The sequence below is a fragment of the Panthera tigris genome, chromosome A3 (assembly GCF_018350195.1).
Source record: "Panthera tigris isolate Pti1 chromosome A3, P.tigris_Pti1_mat1.1, whole genome shotgun sequence".
In the NCBI taxonomy this organism is placed as follows: Eukaryota; Metazoa; Chordata; class Mammalia; order Carnivora; family Felidae; genus Panthera; species Panthera tigris.
Window position 1 is genome coordinate 101,886,009 of NC_056662.1, and position 27,813 is coordinate 101,913,821.

The window sequence follows — 27,813 nt, forward strand, 5'->3', positions numbered from 1 at the left end:
GTCTCCTTTCTCGACACCTGGATTCACATTTGGACTTTAGTTCATTGGACTTAGAGATATTCTCTCCTTCCAGAAGCAGCCACAGGCAATCTCTCTTTTCTCCATTAACTACTGGCTGTTACTTGACACTTGCAGCTAAGATGGGTGGGTGGGAAGGGCTAGAAACTTCTGGTTTCCAGGAGGGACCTCTGGGAACCGTCCAGATTAGTTTGGGGCAAGGCCAGGCTCAGGGAAGGGTTGAGGTGGGGCCTCAGGTCCAGGCCATGTGGCAGGATGCTCAGTAAGCACTGAGCTTTTCTTCAGGCCTGTCTGGGGCATTCTCACGCAGCCTCACGCAATGATCTAACCATACCTAGTGTGTATGTGGTCCTTGTGGTTTTCACCATTTTGCCTATTTCTCTTACAACTTGATTTTCTTAATCAATAATAGGAATCTAGGGGCACCCGTCGGGCTCAGTTGTTAGAGCATGCAACTCTTGATCTCAGGGTCATGAGTTCAAGCCCCACATTGGGTGCAGAGTTTACTTAAAAAAATAATAATAATAGGGATCTAACTTATTTTTGGTTAGCTAAGTAAAACACATAATTTTAAAAGATAAACTGAGGCACATTAAAAATTAAGTGTTTATTTGAGCAAAAATCAACTAGAATCGGGAGACCCAGACAAGAGGTCTGTTAGAAGAATTTCAGAAAGAGAGACAATAAACTATAAATGTTCTCCTGAACAAAGCCAGGAGCAGTCTCTACCTGCCTTCAATCTAACATGTAGAAAGAAGCTCCGAGGAGCTATACAAAATGAAAGCCTTTTTTTTTTTTATTTTTATTTATTTTTGAGAGAGAGAACACGCAAGTGGGGGAGGGACAGAGATGGGGGGGCAGAGGATCTAAAGCAGGCTCCAAGAGGGCAGCAACGGGCCTGATATGGGGCTTGAACTCACAAACTGTAAGACCATGACCTGAGCCAAAGTCAAATGCTCAACCTACTAAGCCCCCCAGGTACCCCAAAATGAAAGACTTCTATAGCCAGATGGGAGCAGGAACAAGGATGAAAGTCATAGTAGGCAAAAAAAAGTGGATTGGGTAATGCAAGGTTATTTTCCCTTAGGGGTTGATGGGGTCTCCCAGGCAGACAGTTTAACTAGTGCTGACCGGGTGACTCCTGACTGGTTTAGTATTTCCTTTCTGGGAGAGGTGACAGTCTATCTAATCTTGGTTTCGTGACACAGCGCTCAGCATGAACAACTTTATTTGGGGACTATTGTGTTGTTTCTAACAATTGGTAGCAAAAATTCAAAGGCAAACCAGAGTCAGTGAAAATTATGCTCACTTCCACTTTTTCCCATTTCCCTTACCCACAGAAAGTCTGCTGCCATTTTCTTGTGGATCCTTATAGACATAGTATTATGGGGGTGCCTGGATGACTCAAGTTAAGCATCCGACTTCGGCTCTGGTAGTGATCTCGCGATTTGTGAGTTCCAGCCCCAAGTCAGCCTCTGTGCTGACAGATCAGAGCCTGGAGCCTGCTTTGGATTCTGTGTCTCCCTCTCTCTCTGCCCCTTCCTCTCTTTCTCTCTCTCTCTCAAGAATAAACATTAAAAAAATTAAAATAAAAGAAATAGTACTATGAGCATTCAGATGCATGTGTATGATCATTCATTCAACAGTACTTATTGAGCACCTGCTATGATCCATGCATTGCTCTTGCCCAAAACACACAAAAATTCTTGCTCTGAGAACTTACGCTCTGAAGAGGGGCAAAGGAGTCGGGCAATAAATGAGACAAATCAGTCAAATCTGTGATATGTTAGATGCTGATATGGGCAATGGGAAACACTTTAGTAGGGGCTGGGGCGTGATCCCAAATGCCTTTCCTCTCTGCTGCCTCAGCTGCACCCTGAAAACCTGGGGCTGCTCCCTGCCCACTGAATCATGCCTCCACTGTGCTTCCTGGGGGGAGGGAGCGGGGGGGGGGGGGGGGGGAGGAGATTGCCCCGCGTGACTAGGAGGGGCTGTGGCAGGCCCTTGGGGTCAGATGGGGAGCATCCAAGGCATGTGTTGGCACACGGGCTGCTCATCTTCATTTATCCTGGGTCAAAGTTTATGAATATTTTTCTGGCTTTAATTAAATATTACCAGAATACTCTACATCAGTAGTTCTCAAAGTGTGGTCTGTGGACCAGCAGCATCAGGATCAGCATCATCTGGGAACTTGTCAGAAATGCAAATTATTTGGCTTCACCCCAATTCTACTGGATCATAAACTAAGAGTAGAGTCCAGAAATCAGTGTTTTAGCTAGTCTTAATAGCTAAAGAAATGCTTTACCAACTCACATTCCTACAAGCTATGGTTACAACACACATTTTCTACAGTCTTAAGACTTTAAAAAATCTTTTCCAAATTAAATCCTAGACTAGGGGTACAGATTAGATGTTAAGTAAAAAGGTATTTTAAAAAAACTTATTTAATGTTTGTTTATATTTGAGAGAGAGAGGCAGAAAGAGAGGGAAACACAGAATCTGAAGCAGGCTCCAAGCTCTGAGCTGTCAGCACAGAGCCCGATGTGGGGCTGGAACTCACGGACCATGAGATCATGACATGAATCAAAGTCAGATGCTTAACCGACTGGGCCACCCAGGTGCCCCAAAGATATTTTTTAAAAGAAGTAAAAGATAACTCTTACAACTCAATTATTTGAAAATAAGGATCAAATCATCTGATTCTCTGGGCCTTAGTATCCAGTCTGTCATATAAGAATATCCATTCAACCTGATGATTGACCTAGTCCTAAATTTCTATCCCTAGATTCTATGTTGTTAAGAAACAACAAAAATTGGAAATAAATGAGAAATAATTAAAATGCATAAAGTGAGCTATTAAAATACTGATAGTCATACATATTTCTATTCTTCTTTATATTTTCCAGAAGAAGTAGAAGCCGATAGTATTGACGGATGTTAGGCTGTATTCTAGGCAGCGTGTAAAGCACTTGGTGTGTAATCTTATCACATCAGCACAAACAAGAAACAATCAGAAGAATATTTTTGGCTTTAATTTATGGATGAGCAAACAGGCTCAGGGAGTTTAAGGATTTTGCCCAATATACGCCTAGCAAAAGAGAGGATCAGGAATCAGGTGCTTTAATCTCAGTCTGTGCTCATTTTCCTGAAAGCCACATTTGTAGATACGGGTGCTTATCTGGGCCTAATCCCTGGAATACTGTGATTCTTTGGAGAGAGGATTAGAGGTCAGTATGAGGATAAGTGTTAGCCAGAGTCCATCTCACAGAAGGTCAAGTGGGATCCCAGATACATCGTGTGGTTATTTTGCCAGCCTTACTTCCCTTACCAGAGGAATAGGTCTATTATGGTAAGAATGGCCAAATTCCTTCCTTGAACAGGCCTCCTATAGCCAAGATAATACCTAAGAATTCTGTGCTTGTGGAACAGTGCAGAAATGAGTTCCATAAAGATTTGAAAGAGGCAGGACTAATGATTTTTACCGCATCTGCATTTACCTCCCGTTTGGTGAGTGTAAAAGGCAAATGGTGGTGGGGAATGAAGGCAAGGGAACGCAAACATATTCTGGGTGTGGATTTGCCTACGTGCCCACGGCACTTCTGTCAACACTGCTGTTCATAGATTTACAAACGCTTATTCAATTACAGTGGTGTCTCACAAATTATTTGGCCATGGGATACTATTTTATGACAAAAAATGTGGGCAGTAGGCCCAAATCACGAAATTCCCTGATGTTACCACATGCCATATCTCCTAGAAGCAGACAGCTTCCCAGAATGGTGTGACCGCCTACTGGAGTCTCAGCTGTAGTGGCAGTGTGAACACAATGACTTTAGGGTGCAGAGTAGACCTGTGGGTGCCTCCCCAAATCCCCCATCAGGACCAAGGTGGTCATTCCTCAAGCTGCCAGGGTTTTAACTTCTGGTAGCTCAGTGCTGAGTCCCCTTCCAAGAATGACCTTGGCCCACGGGCACAATTTCACCCCAAGTCATGCACCCTCCATGGTGTGGGGATACGCAGCGTTTCAAGCATGTGTAGAACTTCTCTTGATGGTAAGAAGCCCTGTGGGGAAAACGCTACAGTGAAGACAGGGCCAGGGGGAGCAGTACCCATGTGGGACCCACCAGGCGCCCCAGCCCAGGCTGGTGGTGTGGGTGAGGTAGTGCAGGACATGGGGAAGAGACCACCGCACTGATGGAAGAGCTGACACAGGCAGGAGAGCTTCTGACCACCTTCCTGTGGGCTGTCCGCCCTGCCCTCCCCCTCTGACCAGTTAGTCCCAGTAAGCCTTTGAAACTATAAAAGTCAGTGACTAACTGCTCTGCTGACTAGAGCCTCCAGGCATCAAAGGAGTCAGGTTGCTGCATAAAAATGTGGCCAGACATCCCCAGATGCGGCAACCCCAGAAGGAAAGTTTGGGCCAGCGCCTCCAGCTTCTTGGGGGCACTAGTCCACCAAGGTCTCTGAGGATGCCTGGGCCTGGTTCACAGATGGATCAGCCAAGTTAAAGACCAGTGGAATGTGCTTGGCCCCTGCAGCTGTGCAGCCACAGAAAACAACTGTTTAAAACTTTGCACGAAAAAGAGAACTCTTCCCAGTGAACAGAGTTGGAATCAGGCGTGCTTGTCCTGAATAAACCCTCCAAAATGTACCTTGCTATATCTTTATTGATTCATGGACAGTAGCCAATGGATTGCAGGAACTGGATATACCAATCATGTGACCATGAAAGGAGAGCAACCACCTGGGCTGGTGGGAAGGAATACCTTAGACCTCTTGGTTCCTGCCCGCAGAACACCTGGCTTGTTCTGTCATCTTGGAGTAACCTTTGTACCACATAGTCCCCACTGCCTGTGCCCTAACTGCAGGACACCCATTCTAGTGGACACCTTAAGTTAAGGACTTTAAAAGCAGAGAATCTTTGCCCAACACATCAAAAAAATTAATTTTCAGGACACTTATGGTTCTACTTAGGCTTATCTTATTATTGCTGATCTCCCTCTTCCACCTAAATACACACACACACACTTCCCTTGGATTGCTGAATCTGTCTCACCCTCTTGACCCTGCTGATAGATGCTTGAGAGTTCCTTCTTTGAACACTTTGGAAGTATTCTTCTAGAAAGTATTCTTTCTTATAGGTTCTTTCTGGTACTTAAATTTCCTTTACACGGCTAATCCCAACCCCCAGTCTTTTTTTTTTTTTTTTTACATTTATTTATTATTTTTTGGAGAGAGCAAGGGAAAGGGGCAGAGAGAGGGGGACAGAGGTTCTGAAGTGGGCTTTGCACTGACAGCAGAGAGCCTGATGTGGGGTTTGAGCTCTCGAACCATGAGATCATGACCTGAGCTGGAGGACACCCAACCTGTCACCTAGGTGCCCCTCCCAACACCCCGGTCTTGCAAAAATTAGACCTTGACCTCACATAAGTAAAATGCTGCTGCTGAGATGACTCAAACCTTCTATTAGCAGAATCTAAGTAACCATGGGCAGGACACAGTATTGAGGTTGGGCTGGGCTACGATAGCTAATATACCTTTGCCCCAAGTGAATAGTACTGTTCACAGTTAATATCAGGTATATAATCACCTGCCACTCATAAACAGTCCGAACTATCCAGTGTCAGTGGTGATGGATGATCACATTGCCTGGATTTTCTGCTGACCAGTCAAGTCAGGGTATGTGTAATAACCAACACCTCTTCTGGCACTGAAATTAATGACATGTTAAATTGGCCTGGGCCTGGAAGGGAAGACTGGTTGCCATCCATCTTCTTGTAAGTCAGCCTGGTTGTCCTACGAGGAGTTACGGAGGTGGCCATTCTCATTCATTGTTGCCTAAAGTAAGGAAAAAGGATTTGGTCTAAGCTCTTATCAGTACAACTAACTATAGTATTTGATGGCGTGGTTTATATTTCTCTTTTTTTCATTTTGTTTTTTAAGTAACCTCTACACCCAGTGTGGGGCTCAAACTCAGAACCCCAAGATCAAGAGTTGCATGCTCCCTGACTGAGCCAGCCAAGAGCCCCTAAAAAGAATTCTTAGCCATGATATATGGAGGTCCAGAGGTGGTGAGGTAAAACATCTCCACTATAGTGCCCCGGCAACCTTGCATGTCTCCACATAGCCCACGTAGGCAAGGCTAAACTGAAGTCTGATGCATGTCGTGGAGGAACACCTTCTAACCCCCTAAACTATGACAAGATAGGCAGTCTTCTGAGGAGCTGTCATGAGACAGTTTATCATCTGCCTTCCTGGTTCCAGAGAGGCATGGGACTTTAGGTCTCACCCTCCTATGAGGACCACCACAGACTATAAAATGCTGGCTATAGTTTATAGAGTTGGCACCAACATTCAAGGGGTGAGGATTAGACAGGACATTACGGCAGGGGGTGGGAATCTTGGAGGCCACCTTCAAATTCTGCCTACCACCGCTCTTGCCACATCGCGCATCCTTAGCCGCAGTCTGGCACGGTGCCATCCATCATCCACATTGCTGTCATCTGGCCTCTTTTGTTTTGCTGTCACCCTGCACAAGGGCCATAGGGATCTGGCACTTCTGACTGCTCACACTTTCACTCTCTATATAAGTAATAAAGTGCCCAATCTGAAAAAGTAGCTCATTGTTTCTTTGCCCGCTAAACCCGTCAGCCAGGCCTTACCTTGTCTTGATCCCTCCCAGCTGGAGCAACCACACTGCAGTCCTCTTGGCCATAGCGGGAAGACAGCAGGCCTAACAAGTGGGAGAAGGAATCGAACACCAGTGGAACTGCAGGACATGGCCAGTGAGTCCAGCAGGAGTTGGAGAATTGACATGGGACTGGATTCTCCTTGTGTTGCATCAAAGGAGGCAAACCATGAAGTTGGATGAAGGAGAGTGGATTGAATTGGGAGCACTGCTATGTGGTACAGGATGTAACACCCTGGCAAGGAGCAGGCAGTGGTATTTATGCTCTACTTGGTTGGCTCATGGAAGCTTAGAAAAAGCAATGGCTTGCACTAAATGAAACAGAACTGCCAGCACTGCCATGGCAAATAGTGGCTGAAGGGATCAAAAGACTCAGAGAAGTGGGCATGCTGGTGTAGACAGGCTACTGAGGACAGAAAACCCACCAGGTGGCTGTGGTCCACAGGAGGACCTGAAGAACATTCTATTTTTCCCAAGTGATAAGGAATGTGCTAGTGAATATGGCCACCAGCATGGGTAAAAAGTCCAGTGGCTGCTCCTCTCTAGGCCAGGGCTGATGGGAGATGCCCGTGCAGAAAGAAGTACGCTTCTAATTCTGATGAGGATAACAGAATCTCAAAATAATAGAGGCCAGTGATGGCACGCCACTGCCAGCCGCAAGGTGGGTAAGATTACTATAATACATGACAAGAACAGTTGTAATTCACAGCAGCCAGAGGAGTCTGTTCCCATAGAGAATTATGGAGATGGTATTAGAACATAGTATTCCTAGGGGGCAAGATATAGCTTAATTTATACAACTAAAGGGAATCAGATGGATGATAAAGGCTCAAGGCAGCCATCCCAGTAAAAAATGATGATCAGTTGCCCATCAGACCTCTGACTGAAGGGAGGCTGAGCTGCATAAGGAAGGATCCTACAATGTCATGGCAAATGTATATGGTAGTGATGGTCCCTCTCCAAATGGACCTCTAAAGGGACCTCAGAAGAAAGGAGAATAACCAGATATTTCAAGGCCTGTCGGACACAGGATGAGTTAACACTGAGAAGCAGAGACGTGAAGTATCATCATTATGGAGCCCAGCTCATACATGGCATCCTGGGCCAGGCCAAGTCATAGTGGACCCACTGTGCCCATAGATCCACCGGATGCTCATTTCCCTGATCCACAAATAGATCACTGGAATGGACATGTTTCCCAATCAGAATAACCCCATATGGTCCTCAGCCTGTGGGGAAAAACCACTGTGGGGGAAAAGTCAAGTGGAAGCCTCCGAAACTGCCTCCCCTGACCAAAATAGTATGTCAAAAACCATATTCCATCCCAGGGGGGATTGGCCTAACAAATTAGCGTCACCCATAAAGATGAAAGAATGTGCAGGTGGAGGTGCCTATCATACCCTTTTAAATCACATCTGGTTCCTGCACAAACCAGATTATCCTAGCAGAAGGCAAGTAGACAACTGTGAACACAACCAAAGGGTAGCCCCAGTGGTTGGTTATCACGGCTTTGCCTGAGAGGTGTCCAGAAGATGTTTCTTGGTTGAGCTTAACAGGCTATCAGGAATGCAGTACGCAGTCTGATCTGGCAAATGGCTGTTTTGCATCCCGATCAGGGGCCATTTACTATCTTGCCCCAGGGTGTAACTCTCCCAACCTCTGGTTGTTGTCAAAAATGCCTTGGGGTGGAATTAGGACCCCTGAGAGCAAGTCTGGGTTAGGTTAAAAAAAAAAATCTTGCAGGGTGAAGAGCAGGAGTAGACCAACTAAAAGTGTTTACAGAGAATTGCAGTCATATGCAACATAATGTTGAGCTCCCTTTTGGAACACAAGCTCTGGGAATCTGTACTCATTTCTGGTACTCCTTTCCTCCCTCAGGATGGACTGGGGCAAGAGACCTTGGAAGCAATGAAAGGGGTTACTTCCACAAGCCTCCTAGCCTCTCTCCAAGACCGACTTGGCCCACTTTTTGACCCTGTCCTGCAGATTTTGCATTTATTGTACCTTCCTTCCCAGCCATTCCAAACAAGAGACTTGCTCTTTCTCACCTAAAACTAAGCAGGGACCTCCAACTTCTTCCACCTGTTGGCCCTTAAACTCCACTCGCTGCATCACAGGTATCTTAGGAATCCTTGACCCTCAGCCTCTAAGGCTCTCAGCCTGTGCCTCCCACAATTGACCTGTGAGTCCAGCAGACCCCACAGGTGCCTCAGAGCTGCCCAAGTTCCTCTAAAATAATTTTTTGTATGTATATATGTATTGATGTATTGTATTTAAAAAGAATTTTTTTTTCACTGTTTATTTTTGAGAGGCAGAGAGACAGAGCACAAGCAGGGAGGAGCAGAGGGAGAGGGAGACACAGAATCCGAAGCAGCTCCAGGCTCTGAGCTGTCAGCACAGAGCACGACACGGGGCTTAGACTCACGAACCATGAGATCATGACGTGAGCCAAAGTTGGACGCTTAACCGACTCAGCCACCCAGGTGCCCCTATTTATGTGTTGTAAAGAATCTTTCTTCCTGGAGAGAGTTTCTTGCTCAATTCCAGGCCCGAGTAATCCTTCAGGCAGCCTGGGTCACAAGTTATGATGAGCAGGAATGTCTCTGGGTATTTAACATTCTAAGGCCTCTTCTTGTAGAATCCCTTCCTTCACCATTTTTGGGCAAGTATTTGAGTTCCCACCGTATGACAGCCACTGTGCTTGAGCTGAGAGTATCAGGATAGCATCTAGACTTTCAGCTGACTTCTCACCAGCAAGATCGGAAGCCAGAAAATGATGGAATATACCCAGTGTTCTGAGGTGAAATGACGGTGTGTCAGGACTCCTTCAGGTTCAGCAATTCGTATAGTCGGACTCATTCCATATAGTAAAAAGACATAAAGCAAAACAAAAAACAAGCAAACAAACAAACAAAAACAAACAACAAAAAAGGAAATGGTGCGTGGGGCACAGTCCAAAGGAAACCAGGTGCAAGCTTCCAAGAGTCCTCTCCCAGGGGAGTCACACAGGACATGCTTGATTCTTCCAGCAGAGTTGTGACAACATGTGTAAAATGTTGTCCATCAGGGAAGCTCATTAGAGGCTCAGGGTGTAAGATTTGTACTGGGAACTGGGAACGTAGGCACCTCTGTCTAGCACAGATCAAAATTCCAGACTCCCAGTAGGAGAGCAGATGTTCAACATAGACCATATGGTACAGTTTCGACACAGTAAGCCATTCTTGTCAGTCAGGGAATGATGGGAACACTTCTGAAATCCAAGGACCCACATGCCAGCCTCAGGCCATCCTTGTAAGCAGTCCTTTCTAAAGATAGCGGTCTTGAGCCACCCTGTTAATGCTTTTTTTTTCACAGACTGTCAACTTGGAATTTTACAATCAATAAAAGTACCCTTGAAGAATGAAAGCAAAATGAAGACATTCCAAGCCAACAAAGTAGAGGCTCTGCCTCCAACAGAGCTGCAGTACAGATGGAAAGCAACCCAGAAAAAAGATCGAAGGAAAGAATGAAGAACACTTGTGGTGCAAAACATAATAAAAATGTCTGCCAGGCTTAAAATAACAAGATGAACAACAAAATAAGGGGGAGAGGATGTGAGGCTAGTGTATTCAAATATCCTTGCATGATGTGAAGGATGGTAAAGCTATTCACTAATTTTGGACTTTAATAAGTTAATTGTGAATGTCAAAATACCTAAGGTAAGAATTATTAGACTAGAAATAGAAATCCCACACTTGTACAAAGGAAAAAAAAAAGGAATTCTATAACAGTATTTCACCAGTACAAAAGAAGCCAAAGATGAATAGAACTAGAAGAAAAGGCAAAATATAAAGCACAAAAGAAGATGACCAAAGTATTCCAAACGGGTCACTGATTATCATATAAATTATAATAGAATATACATAATATAAATAACTGAAATTTTTCACTTAAAAGATTTATAGTAAAGGAATGCAAAAGGATGTATTTAGACAAACTAAGGAAAAGAAAGCAGATGTGGCTTTGTTATTATCAGACCAAATAGAATTTAAGGCAAAAAAGCATTACTAGAGATAAAGAGGATCACTCCATTATGATAAAAGGTTTAATTCACCAGAACATGAAATAAATACAAACTTCTGTGAACCTAACTGAATAGCATAAAATACTGTATATAAATAAAAAATGGGCAGAACTACAAGCAGGAATTCACAATGCTACTATCCATGGGATATTTTACACATCACTTTCTGTAATATTTTGATCAAGATGTTACTATATTGACTAAACTTGGCAGCCAAAGGCATTACCTTTGGGGCAAAAATGGAACAACAGTTGTGGAGCACACATTGTTTTGAATTTCACATCGAGCTTTTACGAAAAAAGATCCCACGTAACATTGTTCACCAAATCTCAAAGGATTGGTGTCACTCCTTGACCATAATTCAATTAAGTTAGAAAGTGTTAACCAAAAGAAAAGTAGAAAAACGCCATATTTGCAAATTCATGAAATAACTTCTATTTTATTTATTTTTAAGTATGTTCCATGCTCAACGTGGGGCTCAAACTCACCACCCTGAGATCAAGTCACAGACTCTACCCCCTAAGCCAGCCAGGCATCTCCTCATGAAGTAACTTCTCAATATTCATGTGTCAAAGAAGAAGTGGAAATCACTTAGGATGCAGAAATGAAAAACAATGATAATGCTACCATATCACAAACACTGTCTAGATATTATAGCCCTAAATGCTCATGTTAGAGAAAAATAAAGGCTAAAAGTGAAAGATCCATGTAAGTAACTTAAGTTACAAAAAGGACAAAATAAATGAATTTCTAGACGATGAACTGCTGCATTAAAGTTACTGGTATTTTTCTTAGTTGTATTAAATCTTGCAGACATGCTTTCCCAGTTTATACTCCTAGTAGCTCTGGTTGGAGCAAAATTTCTTACACTCTCACCAACTTTTAAAAGAAATAACTTGCTAAATTAAGTTCTAGGATAGGAGTACAAATGTATTTTCAAAATGTAAGTTAAATTGTATGGCTCATCGTGTGAAAATAAGGAGCAAATCATCTATATTCTCTGGGTCTAAGTATCTAAAATCTCAAGGGGGGTTTGTACCAGCTCAAATCTACTTTCAAGAAATATTATGAATAATTAAGTGATGTAAAACCTTTGAAATTAAATTAGAAAAATCAAAATGCTATGGAATGTAAGTTATCAAAATATTGATGAAGGAATGACAACAACTCAGGTTTGCACTCTCCTTCCAAAAGAAGTAAATGGGGGCGCCTGGGTGGCTCAGTTGGTTAAAGTGTCTGACTCTTGATTTCAGCTCAGGTTATGATCTCACAGTTGGTGAGTTCGAGCCCTATATCAGGCTCCATACTGACAGTGCAGAGCCTGCTTGGGATTCTCTCTCTCTCCCTCCATCTCTACCTCTCCGGCTCTCTCACTCTCTCTCTCTCAAAATATAAACTTAAAAACACATTTTAAAAAAAGAAGTAAATGGTATTCATGGTCATTAGACTACATTCTAGGCAGCACTTAAAACACTTGATGTAAGTGGTCTTGCCATATCCTCACAACAATCTGATAAGTATTTTTAGCTCCATCTTACTGATAAGCAAACAGGCTCAGAGAGCTTAAAAACCTTGCCTCTTCTCCTCCTCCCCTTGCCCTCCCCACCCCCCCCCAAAAAAAAACTGGAAAAAAGTGAGGCCAAGAATCAGATTCTGGTCATTTTTAAAGCTGTGCTCATCCCACTAGCTGCCATATTGTGGATATTGCCTCATATCTGAACCTAATCTTTGGAAAGCCAAAGTGCCCCATCATCCAATGGAAAGGAAAGAGCTTATGGAGATCGGCAGATAGAGTTTTGGCTGAAGTCCATCTCACAGTGGGCCAGGTGAGACCTTGAACTAATCTTGTGGTTATTTCCCCAGTCACATCAGATATATTTCCCAGCTGGTGAAATCCCCACATTTCTTTCCTGACCCAAAGAATAAAGCCTATTGTGATGGGACAGGTCAAGTGAAAGATTCTAGAACTGCTCCTCCCCACCTCTACCTTAAATACTCAACCAAAAATCAATGCCCTATCCCTGGGGGAATCCCTATCTCTTGCTACCACCATCCAGAACCACCACCATCCAAAGCTCAAAAGATGCAGACCTGGTGATCCCCAACATATTTTCATTTAACTTATATGTTTGGCCTGCACAAAATTCAGATGATAGATTTTCACAAATTTAATCAGGTGGTGATGCCAATGCTCAATAGGCCCATGTACAAGTGAGAAGAGTGTACATGGAATAGTCCATGTATGAGATGGCTTGGCCATAGTGGGTAATGGAGTCCATGCCTGGGTTCAACAGAATGGCTTTTCCCTCACAAAGGCTGGTATGCTATGACACTGATGAGTATCCAATCTGCCATCAGAGGAGGCCAACACTGAGCTATGGGAATTCAGAAATATGGTTTAGTCTAGCCAAGCTGACATACTACAAAAACATCACAGTGACCAAACTGCCTTACTAAGGTATTTAGACAAGGAGGAGATGAGAGAGGTAGAGTCTGAAATCTTTGTGAGTTGATTTCCGAGGAGAGTGTTTCAAAGCTCAACAATACCAGAAGCCTGTGGATGATAGAGAGCATATAGATTCATTGAATACTTGGACTCTCAGTCCCTTGTTGGGTGGCTTTGCAGGCTTTGTTACAAAAGGTGCACCACTGTCAACCTGCAAATGATCCAGAAAGCCAAATACATGATAGTCTGGTTTCAAACACCACAATGGTATGCCTAGAGTCAGCTAATGAGACTGGACCAGCAACATCATAACCTAAAAAAGTGTAACAATGGTGAAGCACTGTTGGAAGCCAAAAAAACGAGAGTCAAAGGTCCAATGTAGGCAATCCATCAAGAATGGGTAGAGCCAATGCCCCTGTCCTGTGGATTCCTTCACTGTTAAATAAAGGGGCCAATTTTTGGCAGAAGTCACAAGTCTTGCATGTGGTGGAGGCTTCTGCATCAGAAGCAGAGTCCTCAACTTTGTGTCCAATGTAGGATGGTGGATGTAGTGCCATGTTCAGTATGACTGTGGGTTCAGGAGGCAATGTGGACCACACAGGGTGGACCAGCACCTTGACTCCAATCAGTATCCTCAGAGAAAGGGTCCTTACTATGTGTCCAGTATGCTGAGTCATGAACTACAATTTGTTCTTAGTCTGCAGCCCAAAGAGTCAGTAGTTTTCTAAGTAACAGAACCGATGGCTAATCCAACGGGGACAGGCCAAGAGTCAGAAAAAACATGACTTAGAATATCATCTAAAGCAATGGTTCTTCCCTTGTGCATGTTGGGTAGGAATCTAAATTGGCGTTGCCACTGTGGAAAACAGTACGGAGGCTCCTCAATAATTAGAAATACTATGTGATCCAATAATTCCACTACTGGGTATTTATCCAAAGAAAACAAAAAAGACCCATTAGAAGAGATATAATATGCACCCTGTATTTACTGCAGTATTATTTACAGTAGCAAAGATATGGAAACAACCTAGGTGTCCACTGAGAGATGAATGAATAAATAAGATGTGGTATAGGGACACCTAGGGGGTTCAGTTGGTTGAGCATCCGACTCTTGATTTCGGCTCAGGTCATGATCTCACAGTCTGTGGGTTCGAGCCCCACATTGGGCTCTATGCTGACAGTGTGGAGCCAGCTTGGGATCCTCTCTGCCTCTCTCCTGCTCGCTTGCTCGCTCTCTCTCTCAAAATAAATAAAACAAACATTAAAAATTTTTTAAAAAGATGTTATACACAATGAAATGTTACTCAACCATAAAAAAATAATGAGATCTTACTATTTGTGACAACACAGATGGATGTAGAGGGTATTGTGCTAAGTGAAATAAGTCAAACAAAGAAAGACAAATACCATATGATTTCACCTATATGTGGAATCTAAAAAAAAAAAAAAACAAAGCAGAAACAAACTCATAAGTACAGAAAAAAAACTGATGGTTGCCAGAGCTGAGGGGGTGGGGGGATGGGCAAAATGGAGGAAGGGGAGTGGGAGGTACAGACTTCCAGTTATGGAATAAGTCAGGGGGATGAAAAGTACAGCATAGAAAATGTAGTCAATGGTATTGTAATAGCAATGCCTGGTGACACACGGGAGCTACACTTGTGGTGAGCACAGCACAATGTACAAAACTGTTGAATCACTATGTCATACACCTGAAACTAATGTAACACTGTGTGTCAACTATACTTCAATCAAGAAAATAGTAATACATTAATTTTAAAAATAAAGTGATGGTTCTTAACCAAGAGTGATTTTTTTCATCCAGGAGACATATGACAACGTCTGGAGACATTTTTGATCTCCATGACTGAGGGTTGGGATGCCACTGGTTATCTAGTGGGTAGATGCCAGGATGGTGATAAACACATTACAGTGCCTGGGACCTCCCCACGCCCCTGCAAAGAATTATAGTGCCTAAAGTGTCCATTGTGATGAGGTTGAGAACCTTGGTGAAAGGCCCTTCAGCCCTTATTGCAGTTGGTCTTCCAGAGTTGTCACTGGGGCTGGATGGGTGTTCCCCATTCTAGCCTACCTTTGTATTTGTTTTAAATTCTCCATAATGAGGGCGCCTGGGTGGCTCAGCTGGTTAAGAGTCCAACTTCAGCTCAGGTCATGATCTCACCATTTGTGAGTTTGAGCCCTGCATCAGGCTCCGAGCCCTGCATCTGAGCTCTGAGCAGCCTGGAGCCTGCTTCAGATTCTGCATCTCCCTCTCTCTCCTTGCGTCCCCTACTCACATTCTGTCTCTCTCTCAAAAATAAATAAACATTAAAAAAATTTTTTAAATAAATTCTCTGTAATGAAAAGTGTAATTAAATGTAGAGGCCTAAGGAAACAGAATTCTGGGCAATCTCCATTCTTATTCAGACTTTCCAGAGATTCCCATGCTTTCTGAAGTCTGAGAACATGACTATAATTGTCAGGAACGCTAGGAGGATTGTTTTTGTTTTTTTCTGGGCCCAACAGAGACTCAACAGAGACTCTGTTATGAAATTTCCCACCAATTTTTGGCAATACATTTACTTGCAAACATTTTACTTCTTCCAGATCCTCTTTCTAACACTTGAACTAAAATTTTCTGCTTGTGCTCTCTTCTAATTTATCACCTTCACAAGGGCCGGGAATTTTGTCTGTTTTGTTCACTGATACAGGTAATCCCAGCACTTAAAACACTACCTAACACTTTATAGATGCTCAATAAACGTCTGACTGACAGACTGAATGGATGAAGGAGGGAACGAGCTAGCTTTTTAAAATTTGTGAGTTTTTTTTTAAATGTTCATTTATTTTTGAGAAAGAGAAACAGAGCATGAGCAGGGGAGGGACAGAGAGAGAGGGACTCACAGAATCCAAAGTAGGCTCCAGGCTCTGAGCTGTCAGCACAGAGCCTGATGCGGGGCTTGAACTCATGAACCGCGAAATCATGACCTGAGCCAAAGTCAGTCACTTAACCGACTGAGCCATGCAGGCACCCCAAAATTTGTGGGCTTTTTTTTTTTTAATTTTTTTTTTAACGTTTATTTATTTTTGAGACAGAGAGAGACAGAGCATGAACGGGGGAGGGTCAGAGAGAGGGAGACACAGAATCCGAAACAGGCTCCAGGCTCTGAGCTGTCAGCACAGAGCCTGATGCGGGGCTCGAACTCACGGACCGCGAGATCGTGACCTGAGCCGAAGTCGGCCGCTTAACCGACTGAGCCACCCAGGCGCCCCATGTGGGCTTTTTTAATAGCAATCTTTTTCGAGATAGTATTCACACACCATAAAATTCAACCTTTTAAAATTCAACCTATTAATTTGGTTTATAGTATATTCACAAAGTTGTACAATAATCCCAACTAATTCCAGAACATGTTTATCACCCCCAGTAAGAAACCCTGTACTTTTAACTAACTTGAATTTAAATAAAAACTTGAAGCATTTAAAACAATAAAAATAAAAAGGGAAAACGAAACAAACACACAAAAAGAAACCCTACACTCATGAGCATTCGCTCCCCGTTCCTCCCTCACCTTAGTTCCCGGCAACCGTGAATCTACTTTTCTGTCTCTGGATTTGCCTATTCTCCGGCCATTTCATATAAATGGAATCATACAGTATATAGTCCTTTGTGACCACCTCCTGTTACTTAACATGATGTGTTCAAGGTTCATCCATGTTGTAGCATGTAGCAGTATTTCACCCCTTGTTATTTAAATTTTGTTTTAACGTTTATTTATTTTTGAGACAGGGAGAGACAGAGCATGAACAGGGGAGGGTCAGAGAGAGAGGGAGACACAGAATCTGAAACAGGCTCCAGGCTCTGAGCTGTCAGCACAGAGCCCGACGCGGGGCTCGAACTCACGGACCACAAGATCATGACCTGAGACGAAGTCGAACGCCCAACTGACTGAGCCACCCAGGCGCCCCTCACCCCTTGTTATTTACGGCTGAATAATATTCCATCATACAGAGATAGCTCGTTCTGTTTGTCTATTCATCAGTTGATAAATACTTGGGTTTTTCCCACTGTTGCGCTATTATGAATAATGTTGTTATGAACACTCTTGCACAAACTTTTGTGTGAACATGTGTTTTAAACTCTTTCGGGTGGAATATACTTAGGAGGGGGATTGCTGGGTCATATGGTAACTCCATGTTTAATTTTCTGAGGAAGTGCCAGGCTGTTTTCTGAAGCAGTGGCACCAATTTACATTCCCACCAGAAATGTATGATACTGTGACTACCATGGGTTCTTGCGTAACAATGTATTTCACAAGAGTGAAAAGCACCCACTTAGCACCCAGTTTCTTGCTTCTTCTCAAATTCAGTAAAAATCCTGATTTTAACAAGTCAGGGATTTTGCTGAAATGAAGGCAAAAAATAATTTAACAAAATATTTAATAAATCTGAATTCTACTTGTCTTTATTATTCCTCCAACCATCATCAATCACCCAGACATGAGCAGTAAATGTTAAATGGAGTCACCTATGATATGCTGTCAACTTTTATCGTCTATAGCCACAGCTTTATACATTGGGGTGTTTTTTTTTTAATGTTTATTTATTTTAAAGAGAGAGAGGAAGTGCATGCACCTACATGTGACCTGAGGAGGAGCAGAGATAGAGGAAGACAGAGGATCCAAAGCTGGCTCTGTGCGAGAGCCCCATGAAGGGCTTGAACTCATGAACCATGAGATCATGACCTGAGCTGAAGTCGGATGCTTAAGTGACTGAGTCACCCAGGCACCCTATACATGTTTTTTGATTCTGTTAATGTAAATATGTGTTTATCATGGGAGGAGGATAAGACATATTTCATTTAGCATCTTGTCACTTTGACTTTGTAAATATTGGATGTATTGGTGCAGGGCCTCCGTTACACTCTTGCCTTGGTTGCGAATGTTGGGGGCCAGCTGGTAGCTGCCTAACTCTGCTTTGTGATCTAAGCAATTAATCTCTTTTTTTTTTCCCCTTGCCAAATCTGGTAGGTAGAAAATGCTGGATAAGACCTATGGTTTATTTTGTATTAAAAAAGAATTTTTTTTTAACATTTATTTATTTTTGAGAGACTGAGAGACAGAGCATGAGCAGGAGAGGGGCAGAGAAAGAGGGAGACACATAATCCGAGGCAGGCTCCAGCTCTGAGCTGTCAGCACAGAGCCTGATGCAGGGCTCAAACTCACGAACTGTGAGATCATGACCTGGGCTGATGTCAGACGCTTAATGGACTGAGTCACCCAGTGCCTCAGGATCTATGGTTTAAATGGGAAGTAAGAGAACAGCTCTCCCAAAGGAAGTTAATGAGACCAGGTCACTATCTGCTCAAGTTGAGGTAGACTTTCAGCCTCTCTTCAGGGCTGGGGACATTACCAAGACAATGAGTTTAAAGTGGTTTAAAAACAATAGGCAGACTTACTCTTCTGGAAATCTGACCCCTTTAAGTGAAAATGCGGGTGGGGGGAAGGCCATGTTGCTCTGTGCAGCTATTACAAGCCTGTTTCAAGGTGATTCCACTTGGTGTTATTCTCCATGAACACAGATTATGAGATGTCTTCTCCATGAACTGAAATTTTCTTGGACTTCAATCAAATGTAGACAAGTAGAATGAAAGCATGGCCCAGCTGATGCTTCCACCTCTGGCATTTCTCCAAACCAAGGTGGCCTTGATGCCTAAGAAAGCCCCATGCACATGGCAGCCTGGGGAGCAGGGGCAGGAAAGGCATCTCCCCATGAGGAAGAACATCCACATAATTTTTTCCTGTGCATGATGTGAATCCATAAATTCATGAGAGACAAAAACCAACATCCTCTACGGAAATTTCGGACTTAGAGGACATTAATAAAATGCTGTCATAAAATTCCCAAATTCTCAAGGAACACTTAAAAGTTAAATTAAGATCTGTCACAGGTACATACATGCAATTGAATAGAGGACAGGCATCTGATCAGAAAAAGCGGAAATATAAAATTTTAATTTGGTGGGTAAAAAAACCGTGGTATTTCTGTCCTCCTATTATCATGCCTTCCCCCTTTCCTATCTTGTTGGGAAAGAAGGTTGAATTCTCCATTCAGTGCTATGGCAGTCAAGGGGTGGGGAGTGGGTAATCCCTTCACAACAAAAAAAGAAAACCAACTCTCTTCTTCACACGCAATGGTTCAGGAAACTGTAGGGGTGAACTGCAAGGAATTAAAAGCCTGAAGGATGCAACCAGTGTGCAGAGCTCATAAACATGACATGATGTAAGCTACAGGATCTGCATCTGAGTAAATGGTTGCATATGCAGAAAATGGGAACCGTGTGAGGGATCACAGCAAGGGTGAAGCATTGTCCCTCCCCAGACAAGACTAGCACAAGATTAACAGAGTCCTTGTTTCATCTTTAAAATGAGCAAAACGAGGGGCGCCTGGGTGGCTCAGTCGGTAGAGCGTCCGACTTCGACTCAGGTCATGATCCCACACTCATGGATTTGAGTCCCGCGTCGGGCTCTGTGCTGGCAGCTCAGAGCCTGGAGCCTGCTTCCAATTCTGTGTCTCCCTCTCTCTCTGCCCCTCCCCCACTCACTCTCTCCCTCTGTCTCTCTCTCTGTGTCTCTCAAAATAAACATAATAATAAAAATAAATAAATAAGTAAAATAAAATGAACAAAAGGGGAATTGTATATAGTCAAGGCTTAAGATACTGGGCAGCAACAATAATGCCACCAAATCTTTTTCCTTTTAATTTCTTTTTGAAAGATGAATGTGTGAGTGGTACTTGGCCAAGTAGAGTTGGAATATTTGATTAAGAAAATGATGTTATCCAGAGTTTGTAAGGCTACTGGATTGAAATGATGTTGAGCCATTTAAGTTAAGGTGTTATCAGTTGGATTGTACTTTATATTGTGTCTTAGATTTTTTTTCTTTCTCTTTTTCTTTTTTTTTTAGAAAAAGCAATTTTTCTGGACTGTAGCTAAAAACAAAGAGTATGATAGGGGCAACTGGGTGGCCTAGTCGGTTAAGCGTCTGACTCTTGGTTTCAGCTCAAGTCATGATCTCACATTTCGTGAGTTTGAGCCCCGCATTGGGCTCCACACTGACAGTGCCGAGTCTGCTTAGGATTCTCTCCCTCTCCCTGTCCCCCTCGCTCTCTGCCCTTCTCCCCCTCGAAATGAATAAATAAACTGAAAAAAAATTAAAAAAAAAAAAAAAGAGGATGATGATGGCCTGAACAACAGTCATCAAGAAGTTCTTCTCCAACGCTTCTTGTACTTTATGTGATCATTCATTTCCCCCCAACGTTTTATTTTGGAAAATTTCAAACCTACAAAATGCTGCAAGGACAGTACAGCATACCCTTCACCTCGATTCATCAATTCTCAGCCTTTTTCCGTATTTGTTCTTTCTAGACAGATATAGCTGTAGATACCTGTTTATATGTAACATGTATATTTACATGTACTTATGTATAAATATACATGTATATGAAGGATAGGTATAGGCACATATCTAAACTTAGATATAGGTATAGGCATATATAAACACACATTTTTTTCCTGAACTGCTTGACAGTAAGTTATGAGACTTCAACCCTACACACTTCAACATGTATCTCCTAAGAAGGACATTCTTCTATGTTAACTCAATATCATTATCAAACCCAAGACACTTAACATTTCTTCAATACTTTTATCCAATATCCAGTCCTTATTCAAATGTCCCCAACTGTCCAAATAATGGCTTTGAGAGACTGCCCGCACAAGGGTAATATTTCTTCAGTCTCTTTTAATCAAGCACTGTTCCGTGGGTATTTTCTTTCATGATACTGATGTTTTTGAAGAGTCCAAAACAGTCACTTCACATGGTACCTCTCAACCCAGATCTGCCTGATGTTTCCTTTTTCTTTTTTTTTTTTTAATTTTTTTTTAATATTTATTTATTTTTGAGACAGAGAGAGACAGAGCATGAATGGGGGAGAGGCAGAGAGACAGGGAGACACAGAATCGGAAGCAGGCTCCAGGCTCTGAGCCATCAGCCCAGAGCCTGATGTGGGGCTCGAACTCACGGACCGCGAGATCGTGACCTGAGCTGAAGTCGGACACTCAACCGACTGAGCCACCCAGGCGCCCCGATGTTTCCTTTTTCAAGGGAGGTCACGAATGAGAGGTTTAGGTATTGCTATGAAAACACACAGAAGTGGAATCTGGGCCTGTGAAGAGGGCAGGGACAGGGAAGACTCTGAGGGGCTCTGGACTGACTGAGCTCAGGTCTGAATGATGAGTAGCAATTAACTCAGCACACTGAGCCATCGAGAGCAAAAGCACCCCGGGCCCAGGGTCCACGACGCTGTAGCAAAAGAGAGCGTGGCGGCCGAGGGAAATTACAAGCTTGGGAAGACAGCTTGGGGCTGAGTGTTCCCGTCAAGAAATCTAAGAGGAAAAAAAAAAAAAAGAAATCTAAAGAAAAGTCTATGCAGTCAAGTGAAAGCCCACGGCAGGGGCCTGGGCTAGTGATAACTATCTACGAGCCAGTGATTTAATATGCTCTATAATGAATGAGATCACTGCAGAGAGTAGAGAATAGAAGAGATGGGGTTTAGGCCTTGAAAAATACCACCACATGATGGCTGGGTGGGAGAAGGAGGAGGAACAGCCAGAGAAGGAGGAGGAGACCTGCAGAGTGTGTGTGAAGAAAGACAAAGGAAGAAGGGGTTCAAGAAAGTAGTAGGGCAGTTAAAGAAAAGATCATCTGATGCTTGTTAAAACAGTAAGGAAGACTTTATTCGGGCTATTGCAATAGGGATATGGCAACCGGGGAGCAAGATCTGGCTCAACTCTGAATCCAAGGCCAAGTGGGGATGTACAGCCAACAGAGTGTCGGTGGATGGAAAATTACTAAGAGGGGACATCAACGATTCTTGCCTTTACCAAGAATCAAAGGTAGGGCGTGAGGAATTTGAGTAGATGTCAAAGGTGAGGAGATTCTCACTAAACCGACTTCGTAGAATTCTTTGCTGAGACTGGGCTGGGAAGGCCAGACACAGGATGGGGCGGTCAAAGCTGAGATTTAGTCAAAGAGAGGCCCAGAGGAACCTGATTAAAATTTGATCAAGGAGAGAGTCCTTGTCAGGGGTCAGCCGTCCAGAGCTGCAGGGATGAGGACGGAAAAAGTATAACCACATAGACGTCATTTGACTTCTGCAAGAGCTATGAAGTTTGAGGATATCTTTTATACAGTTCTATGTAAAAATACTTATTTTTAAAATTAATTCCTTTTGTATATCCATATATGGAAATATGATGAAGCCATAAAAAGAACGAGAGAATTATTTATGTAGTGATATGGAATGGTTGCCAAGTTAAATCTTTAAGTGATAAAAGGAAGGTGCAGAAGAACATGTGTAGTAAGTTAGCATTTGTATAAAAAAGGGGGCAATAAAAATACACAGACATATATATGGGGGAGTGTGCCCCCATATAAATGCGTTTGCTGGTGTATGTGTAAGATGCTTTGCAAGGAGATACAAGCAACTGGTAGCACTAGGTGCCTGCAAAGACAGGAACTCAGTGACCCAAAGCATGAGCAAAGACTGTGCAATGCACAGCCTTTTGTACCTTTGGAATTTGGGGCCACATGCAAGTATTGCTTATTTTTAAAATTAGTGTATGAATATTCTGAGATATTATAATTTGCATTTCGCTAGACATATGTTCAAATGATAATATAAGGAGATCTATCTTCATTTCTAAGTTATATGTATCCCATTTTATAGACAAACCATTATTTGTCCAATGTTTCCAACTATTCATTATTAAAAACTATACTGCAAGGTCTTTCCTGTACATTCATGTTTGTACGCACGTTTCTGTCGCATAAATTCCGATAGATGGAGCAAGACAGTTCCACATTCCCTTCCAGAAAGGCTGCTCTAGGCCACACATTTCCTCCATCCACACCAGTGGATGCCCCTTGCTCCATGTGTTTCACACTGAGTATCCGCCCCGAATTGTGCAAGGTCTCTAGTGTGGCAGAGACGAGGCCGAGTGCTCACTCGCTTTTCCTCTGGAGCACACAGGTAGGCCACATTTCCCGGCATGCCTTGCGCTGAAGCAGGGCTGAGTTCTGGTTGATGGCAGTAGTGATATACAGCAGCACGGCTAGAGCTGGCCTCTAAAAACTCTCCCCGTGGTCCTCAAGCTCTCTCTCTTCCTTCATCTGCTCAATGGGTACAGAAGGTCACATGGAGGACTCTGAGCTCTAGAGTATTACTTGTCAAGCAGAGAAATAAACTTACCATATCCCATTGCTGCCTCCCCCCCCTCCTAACTAGGATTTGACCCACACACCCAGGACCTGTCACCAAGTCCTTGGCTCAGATGTCATCTTCTCGGGGCACCTGGGTGGCTCAGTCAGTTACGCATCCAACTTCAGCACAGGTCTTAATCTCAGGGTTCCTGAGTTCGAGCCCCACATTGGGCTCTCTGCTGCCAGTGGAGAGCCTGCTTTGGAGCCTCTGTGCCCCACACCCCCCCCTCCCCCCGCCACCCTCTGCCTCTGCCCCTCCTCATCCCTCGCAAAAATAAACATTTAAAAAACAAACAAACGTCATCTTCTCAAAGGGCATTCTCTACCACCCAACCTAGCACAACCTTCTGCCATCACTCCGCTTATCTGACCACCTTTGAGGGATCTGATTGTCTTCTAATACTTATATTTCCTCTGAACCTTCTTCCCCAGACAATGCTGCAACCTTGATCAACCTGGCTAGCACCATTTAGGGTAGGAGGCGAGACATAGCTGCAGGTGACCACTAGGCCCCTGACCTCAGCCCGCCACTCACCACTATTCTGGGGACCCTGTACCTCACGACAACTACAGCCGCACTTCCCAGGATATAATCCAAACAGAGGATGGTGACCACCTTCTTCATTCATTCTAAAACACTTATTGAGCACCTACTATGTAGTAGACACTATTCTAAATGCATTCAATATGCCAGGGAACAAATGAGACAAAAATTCTTGCCCCATTCTGGTGGACGAGACAGACAATAAACAGTAAGCCCAATAAATAAGTGCCTTATATGAAAAGAGGCGATGGGGTGAAGAAGTTCAGGGTAAGAGGTAGGTGTCTATGCTAAGTCGGATGGAAAGAAGGTGACATCTGAGAAAAGACCTAGAGGTGACAGTCACATGTTTATCTGGGAGAAGTTTTCCAGTGAAACAATTATGCAAAGTCCCTGAGGCAGGGCCAAGTCTGCAGTGTTCAAAGAGCAGGAAGAATTCCATGTGGCCGGGAACCTGGAAGGAAATGAGGTCAGAAGTAATGATGAGGAGGGTGCCCAGATCACACAGGTTTTAGAGGTGAGTGTAAGGACTTTGGCTTTTGCTCTGAGTAACATGATGTGCCTTGGCAGTTTTAGAGAAGTGACATCTATTCTGACTTACATATTTTAAAGCAATTTTTTTAACGTTTATTTATTTTTGAGAGAGAGTGTGCATGCGTGCGTGGGGGAGCAGAGAGAGGGGGGACAGAGGATCTGAAGTTCTGTGCTGAAAGTACAGAACCCGACGTGGGGCTCAGACTCACAAACCTTGAGATAATGACCTGAGCCGAAGTCAGAAGGTCAACTGACTGAGCCACCCAGGCGCCCCTATTCTGACTTACATATTCAAAGGGATCCCTCTGGTCATCATACTAAGAACCTGCCCAGGGGTGGGAGCTGAGTAGAAATTGGGAGAGCAGGGAGGAAGCTGCTGCAGAAACCCAGGGAGAGTGACAGTGGCTGGTGCTGGATTTGATAACAGGAAGTGTGGCTCTGTTTGAAGATGGGGCCAACAGGATCTCCTACCGCACTGGCTGCTAAGAAAACAGGAATCAAGGAGCCTTCCAAGCCAGCCTGAAGAGCTGGAAGAATGGAACCACCTGAATTAGGGAAGGCTGAAGGTGGAGTGGTTCTAGGAGCAGCATCGGGGGCTCAGGTCTGAACTTGGTAAGGCTGAGAAGTTTCAAGACATCAAAACAGAGACACTGGGTAGGCAGTTGATTGCAAGTGTGGAGTTTGGGAGAAAAGTCTGAGTGGAGACTGAACTTCAGAAGTTGACTACTTTCCATAGTTGCTGTTGCTGTCCCTACCCCCACCCCACCCCTGGTCTATATTTTGTGACTCAAAATAACGAATCATGCATGGCCACATCACTCTGAATGATGGGACTTATGTGTGCAGCTGAGGAGCACTGTAGTTGTGTGTTAATAGTCTTTTTTTTTTTAATGTGTATTTATCTTTCAGAGAGAGAGAGCGTGTGCACATGTGGAGAGGGGCAGAGAGAGAGAGAGGGAGAGAAAGAATCAATCTCAAGAAGGCTTCGCACTGTCAATGCAGAGCCAGACGCCAGGCCCAATCCCACAAACCTTGAGATCATGACCTGAGCTGAAATCAAGAGTCAGACGCCCAAGCAACGGAGCCCCCCGGGTGCGCCAACAGTTTGTCTTCGACTGTGGGTTAACTGTTGTGCTCTCTAGAGAGACCACACTAGTCTAACTTTTAGCACTTTGAGTAGCATGACTGTGTTTTCTAGGAGTTCAGACAATGAAAATGAGAATGATTATGTAACAACACCAGCATGACATAGACGTCACTGAAACACAGATCCGGTGATTGAGGCAGGTGAATGACAAATAGGAGGATGCGTATAACTGGGTTAGGAAAGCAACTGCGCAGAAAGGAATGTGAGCTCGCGCACGGTGCGCAGACACGAAAGCACCCACGGAGACTGAATCTCACAAGTTCAGGATAAGACAGGCGAGTACTTCTAAATCTATCAAAAATGGGGGCTTTTCGGTCTCCCCCAAAGACACCAATGCTCAGTGGAAACTAGCCGCCACTGAACTGGGGTGGGCACACCACACAAACAAGCAGGCATTATCATACAGTATCCTTCCCTTAAGGATTCAGATATTGCACATTTCCAGATTCAGATAGTGCAGCTCAAATGTCCTGTGGGCTAACAAAAGGGGGAAATTCTGGAACCAGATGTGTTGGCCCCCGAGGGTGCAAAACCGATTCTGTCAGGTCTTCCTGTAGTTAGTTATTCATGCTATAGTTAGTCTTCCTATAGTTAGTCCACTGCAGCGTGGCAGCAACAACAAACGTGCCCCCTAGCTCTCAGGTACTTCGATTCGAAAAATGGAGTTTCAATCAACTTTCTTAACTCCTATGACTACTGCAATGCAATCACAGAAGATGTAGAAGATTGCTGATCCTTTATCCAAAGACAAACTAGACTTTTCTTATTTCTTTGCATATTTGGCGGGCATGCAACCTATCCTATTCAGTCTCTGTTTCTTAGCAAGGAAAATGAAAAGACCTTACTTGTTAGACATCCTGGACATCTTCTGTACAACATTGCTAAAACAGAGATGTAATTTACTTACCTGTGACATTGAGGTGTTCATAATGTGCATTTTGGTCATTTCCATTTCCTCAAAATTCACAGACGCATTTAATGAGATTTTTTTTACTTGATCGCTTTTACTTCATTATGTAAAATTTGCTTTGACGCGCAGCTCAGCAAGCCCACATCACACTAATTCCTGGTGTCAGTCCGATGTGATGACATCAAGCTCAGTATCCTCTTGACAAAAGCACTGATCATGGAATAATTAGGATTTTCGGTTTCACCACCACATAGAAGAAAAGAAGGGTGTCCTCAAGACTGCAGGCAGTTTAGAGAATTCTTACTGTAAAGGGAAAGAGAAAAAGCAAACTTACCGTATTGTCAGAAGAAAAAAATATGTCGTTATTTTTTCTTCAACGTAGATAATTTGCTTTTTAATCAGTACTATTGGGTTTACATTCTCTTTTTTAAGTCTTTCATTTAAAGGGGTGCCTGGGTGGCTTAGTCAGTTAAGTGTCTTGATTTTGGCTCAGGTCATATCTCATGATTCATGGGAGTGAGCCCCAAACTCAACTCATATTGAACCCTCTGTCAGCACAGGGCCCGCTTGGGATTCTCTCTCTCTGCCTCCCCCACTCATGCTCATGTGTACTCTCTCTCTCTCAAAATAAATGAACATTCATTTATGTATCTTAAGAACATACACGTTTGCCTGGGCCTGGTTCCATGGGACTTGTGCTCTGCTGGGTACAGATGCTTGGGGTTGTTCTGGTCTTCATTTTCTGGTCTGCCTATCCCCCTTTTCCTCACCAGCACCGTGCACTGCTCCTCCACAGTCCTGGTGTTATTCTCAGTGGCTTCTCCTGGAAAGTATGAGATTTGCCTTGGACTAGACTATCTGCCCACACTCTGCAGCAAGAGCAGCTCCATCAACCGTCCAGGCATCTGCCCTTGGGAGCCTCAGGAGGGCAGATCCCTTTGTTACACAATCTTGTCCATGTCCTTGGCATTTTTTTTTTTTATTTATTTTTTATTCTTGAGAGAGAGAGAGAGAGTATGAGTGGGGGAGGAGCAGAGCAAGAGAGGGACACAGAATCTGAGGCAGGCTCCAGGCTCCAAGCTGTCAGCGCAAATCTCGATGCGGGGCTCAAACTCGCAAGCCATGAGATCATGACCTGAGCTGAAGT

At 43.6% G+C, this 27,813-nt stretch overlaps 1 long non-coding RNA gene across 1 annotated transcript; it reads right to left on the reverse strand.

The window, feature by feature from the left end:
- Nucleotides 1-5,334: 5,334 nt before the first annotated feature.
- LOC122237381 lies at nucleotides 5,335-27,617 on the reverse strand. Its single transcript, XR_006215883.1, has 3 exons — nucleotides 27,331-27,617; nucleotides 26,664-26,969; nucleotides 5,335-5,856 (listed from the first exon to the last, which is right to left on the reverse strand). It is a non-coding gene; the product is annotated as an uncharacterized LOC122237381 (long non-coding RNA).
- Between the last annotated feature and the right edge of the window lie 196 nt (nucleotides 27,618-27,813).